Source organism: Pipistrellus kuhlii, unplaced genomic scaffold (assembly GCF_014108245.1).
Source record: "Pipistrellus kuhlii isolate mPipKuh1 unplaced genomic scaffold, mPipKuh1.p scaffold_m20_p_4, whole genome shotgun sequence".
NCBI lineage: Eukaryota > Metazoa > Chordata > Mammalia > Chiroptera > Vespertilionidae > Pipistrellus > Pipistrellus kuhlii.
Window position 1 is genome coordinate 83,901,450 of NW_023425540.1, and position 4,729 is coordinate 83,906,178.

Genomic DNA, 4,729 nt, shown 5'->3' on the forward strand with positions numbered 1-4,729 from the left:
AAACAATTCTGTCATCTTGGGTTTAACCTCACTTATCCTTCAGTTTCCTCCTCTGCAAAATCTATGAAAAGTAATCCGATCTCATCTAGTTTTCTTCAGGATTAAAAGAGATAGTGAATGCATTTAAGGGGCTTAGCATTAGACCTAATAAGCATGTAATGAACATTATCCTAATATATAAAAAGCCAGGTGCTGTCATGATTGAAACGACTGGATGGATGCCCAAACATCAGGCTAGGGAGCTGAGGGAGTGGGAGCTGTAGACACAGTGTTGGGAGGAGGGAGCTGTGGGCTCAAATGACCAAAGGACTGGTCGGGCTCTCACAGCGTGGTGGGGCAGGGCTGCAGAGGTTAGGGAGCCTCATGAGGCGGGGGGGGGGGGGGGGGGGGGGGGGGGGGGGGACTATGAGCATGGAGCTTCATGGGGTTGCTGAGGCCAAGGAGCTTCATGGGGTGGGGGCTGTTAGCATGGAGCTTCCCAGGGTGGCTAGGGGCAATCAGGCCAGCAGGGGAGAGCAGTTAGGGGGATCAGGCTGCCAGGGGAATAGTTAGGAGCATCAGACAGGCAGGCAGAATGGTTAGGGGTGATCAGGCAAGCATGCAGAGTGGTTGGGGGCAGTCAGGCAGGCAGGCAGGTGAGCATTTAGGAGCCAGTGGTCCCGGACTGAGAGAAGGATGTCCAAGGGGTCCCTGATTGGAGATGGTGCAGGCCAGGTGGAAGGTCCCCCCTTGGGCATCTGGTATACTAATATTATCCCCAGTTTAGCAATGCACAAAAGAAAAGCTTTGCACAGGAAAGGTCTCTTTCAGGATTTTACTCTAAAAATCCCCAACTTAACTTTATTTTTGTAGCTGACTGCTCTCACTGCCCATTCTGAAACAAACCATGACCTGGTTTCCTCTCCTGGCCTCAGCTTTACCATCTCTTAGATAAGACCATTTGCATTCACTCATTTAAAGGAGACAAATAAAGATTACCATTTCCAATATGGTTGAGTGACTCCTATATAAAGATTGCCATTTCCAGTATGGTTGAGTGACTCCTATCTGACCAACTCTACCACAGATAAGAACTATAAACTTCTGAAGAAAAATATAAAAAATAACTACCTGGAGATACTGGGGACTAACCAGAGATGGCCGATACTAGAAGGGAGTCAACTTGTGGAAGACAAGACTATCACTGGTGAATTCTCAGCTCACAAGTTTAGTCTGAATGAAAGGGGGCAGCAATAGAATTTGGGGTACCAGCTAGTATTGTAAGAAAACATGAATCACACTCTGTTAACCATGATTGTTTTATGAAGGCACATTAAAGAAGGCACATTCTAACCCTGGCTGGAGCTGACCTGGAGATGCAGCCCTTCCTTCCCATTTGGAGCTGCCTGTTATCATGGAAAGAGTAACCACTGTGCTGCAGAAGCCAGAATCCCAGCCCTTTGAAGACCCTCGCCCTTTTGCACACCTGCAGGCCTTTGCAGACCTCTAGCCTGCTTCCCTGTTAACTGCCCATCTGGCGCTCCCTTTGGCTGTTTCCCCATGTAACCCCAGCCCTTGCATATCACTAAGCCCTTTGAAGACCCCTTAGTCATTGTGCATATGTGCAAATTGCCCTTTTGCTTACTTTTCCTTTGTGCTTTTACAGTATAAGCTGGCTTATGGTAAGCTGCAGAGCAGATTTCTGTGGGTGACCTGCTGCTCTCCCACACAGCCAGTAGTATTGGAATAAATGCTCATATACGATTCAACCCTGTCTCTGCTTAATTGGCTTGAGTAATGACAGGCAGCCCAGACCCATTGTTTGTCTGGTGACATGAAGGCAGGTCACAATCACTGTTGTGCCAGATAGATAAAACTGCTGAAACATACAAAGTGTTACTGCCCTAAATGACCAGAGGACAGAATTTGGGGGAATAATACCTGCTGGAAAGTGGAGGTTGAAATTTGAGAAAGGAGAGAGACACAGAGAAGATGCTTCAAATTCTATGTATAAACTGCCCAAATATTTAGTTGACCTCCAAGTAGCTCAGCTAAGGCTGAAGGAACTGAACTGAGAATTGAGTGCAACCTACTATGGGGGTGCAGAGTGGTTGGGAGACTTCGCATTTGATGCTAGCCAAGTTATGAACCTGCTAAAATAACAAGCAAACAAACAAAAATAACACTGTTCCTATTACAACACTAGAAGCCCAGTGCACAAATTCGCGTACGGGTGGGGTCCAGCTGGCCAGGCCCCAATTGGGGCAGATCAGGGCCAGGCCTGTCAGGAGGAGAAAATGGGAGGTTGGTTGGCAACCTGATCTGCCCCAACCTGGGGTGGGAGGGGGGGCTATAGGGGGCAGGGCTGTGGCCATTGGGAGGGACAGTGGGTGGTGGGCCAACCAGCCCCACCCCTGAATGGGGTAGGGGGATTGATCAGCGGTCAGCAGCTGAGGGAGGGGCTGTGGGAAGTCAGCTAGCCAGCCGCACCCCCAATTGGTGTGGGGGGGCAATTGGGGGTGGAGCTGGCTTGTGGGAGGGGCCATGGGCCTATCAGGGTGGTGGGAGCCCACTGGGGTGGGGCCAGCTGGGAAGAGTGGCTGTGGGCCAGTTGGGGTGGTGAGAGCCCAATGTGGGTGGGGCCTGCCAGGGGGAGGAGCGTCAGGTAGTTACTTGCTAACCCCGCCCCCTACTGGGATAGGAGGGACAATCAGGGGCAGGACCAGCCAAGGGGAGGGACTGTGGGAGGTTGGCTGGCTGGCCCCACCCCCTAATCAGGTTGTTGGCTGGCCACAGTGAGCATCATAGTGACCAGTCATTTTGGTCTTTATGGCATTTCGGTCGCTGGCTTTTTATACAGAGAGATGATCCAGAGTGTTTACAATCTATCATTCATGATGTGCAGCATATATTCAAAATTACTTGACTATAAAGAAGCAGGAAAAAGAGACCTACAGTGGAGAGAACACGTTTGGCTTCTGGGCGCCAGTGCTGGGCTAGGTGCCTGTGTATTTGGTAAATAGACAGCCATTTTCAGTTACTATACCAGAACCTCTTCTCATAGACCTATTAGTGCATCTGTAACTGGATTGATTTCTTAATATATTGGAAGGTTTTTGTCTCCTTAGACTGGTAAGTTATACAGAGTTTTATTTTCAGTTTTTCTTTTTGTACACTGTCCTCATGGCTACACTCTCCGGAGAATTCGTTCCCCTAGGAATCGTATTTAATGGAGAAATTTCCATATTGAAGTGAGGTAGGTGGGGTATTAAAGTGAAAGGGAGGGGGACGATGCATTTTATTCCGGACTATATTTGAAGTGTTAGATGGCTAAGTATTAAAAGCACTCAAATTAAATCTTTAGCTTTACTAGATTTTGCCAACGGCCAATCATGTTGGACTGAACTGATCTGTTCCTCTTTCTGAAACTATTAAGGTAAGTAATTAATGATAAAATTTCCTGTTATAAAGGCAAATAATAATTATGAAGATAAAATAAAGCCCAGAAATTCCGTGAAGCTTAGTAAACGCCCTGCAGGATAAATGCAATAAAACTACACCTTGACACATTGGAGTTAAACTGCTGAAAAACAGGCCAAAACAACATGTTACATATAGGAGAGCATTAGAAACCATCGATCCCAGAGACAGTGAACTATATCGTGGAAGAACTGAGAGGAAAAGAAATTGTCCATCTAGATTTCTAAACCCAGTGAAAATATTCTTTAAAAATGCAGAAAAGAGAGATATTTTCAGATAAAAAACAAAACAAAACAAAAACCTAAAAGAATGTGTTGCATCAAACATGCACTTCAAAAATTCTAAAGTAGCCCTAGTGATTTTGGCCCAATGCTAGAACATTAGCCCATGGGCTGAAGGGTCGAGAGTTTGATTCCCCAGTCAAGGGCACGGACCTTGGCTGCAGGTTTCTAATCAATGTGTCTCTCTCACATTGATGTATTTTTCTCTCTCCCTCTCCCCCCTCCCTTCCACACTCTCTAAAAATCAATGGAGAAAAATATTCTCACTCCTGGGGGTGAGGATTTAAATAAAGCTAAAGTAAGCTCTTTATGTGGAAGGTAAATAATAACAGTTAGAAACTCAGATCTACAGGGATGATTGAAGAGCAATAGAAATAGTAATCTCTGGGTAAATATTTAAAAGGTTTTTTTCTCTTATTTTAAAATATAAAAAAATAAAGCAAAAGTTATAGCATTGTCTTGTGACTTTTAAACATATACTATATAATAAAGAGATAATATGCAAATTAACCCTTATACCCTCACAAGATGGCTGCCTACAACCAGGCTGGCAGGGGGGTTAGTGAGGGACAAACAAATAACTGAACAGCAGGCTGCATAGGGTGACCAGGCTGGCAGGGATGCCGTGAGGGGCGACCAAGTCAGCAGGTTGGGCAGTTAGGGGTGACAAAGCTGGCAGGGGGGCAGTTAGAGGTGACTAAGCCAGCAGAAGGGGGCAGTTGGGGGCAACCAGGTTGGCAGGGGGGCAAGAGGCAACCAGGCCAGTGGGGGAAGGGGGGACGCAGTTAGGGGTGACTGGGCTGGTGGGGGTGCAGTTGGGGATGACCAGGTTGGCAGGGGGAGCAGTTGGGGACTCTTAGGCTGGTGGGGGCATAGTGAGGGGCAACTAGGCTGGGGGGGGGGGCAGTTGGAGGTGACCAGGCTGGCAGGCAGGGGAGCAATTAGGAGCCAGTGGTCCAGGATTATGAGAGAGATATCTGACTGGCAGT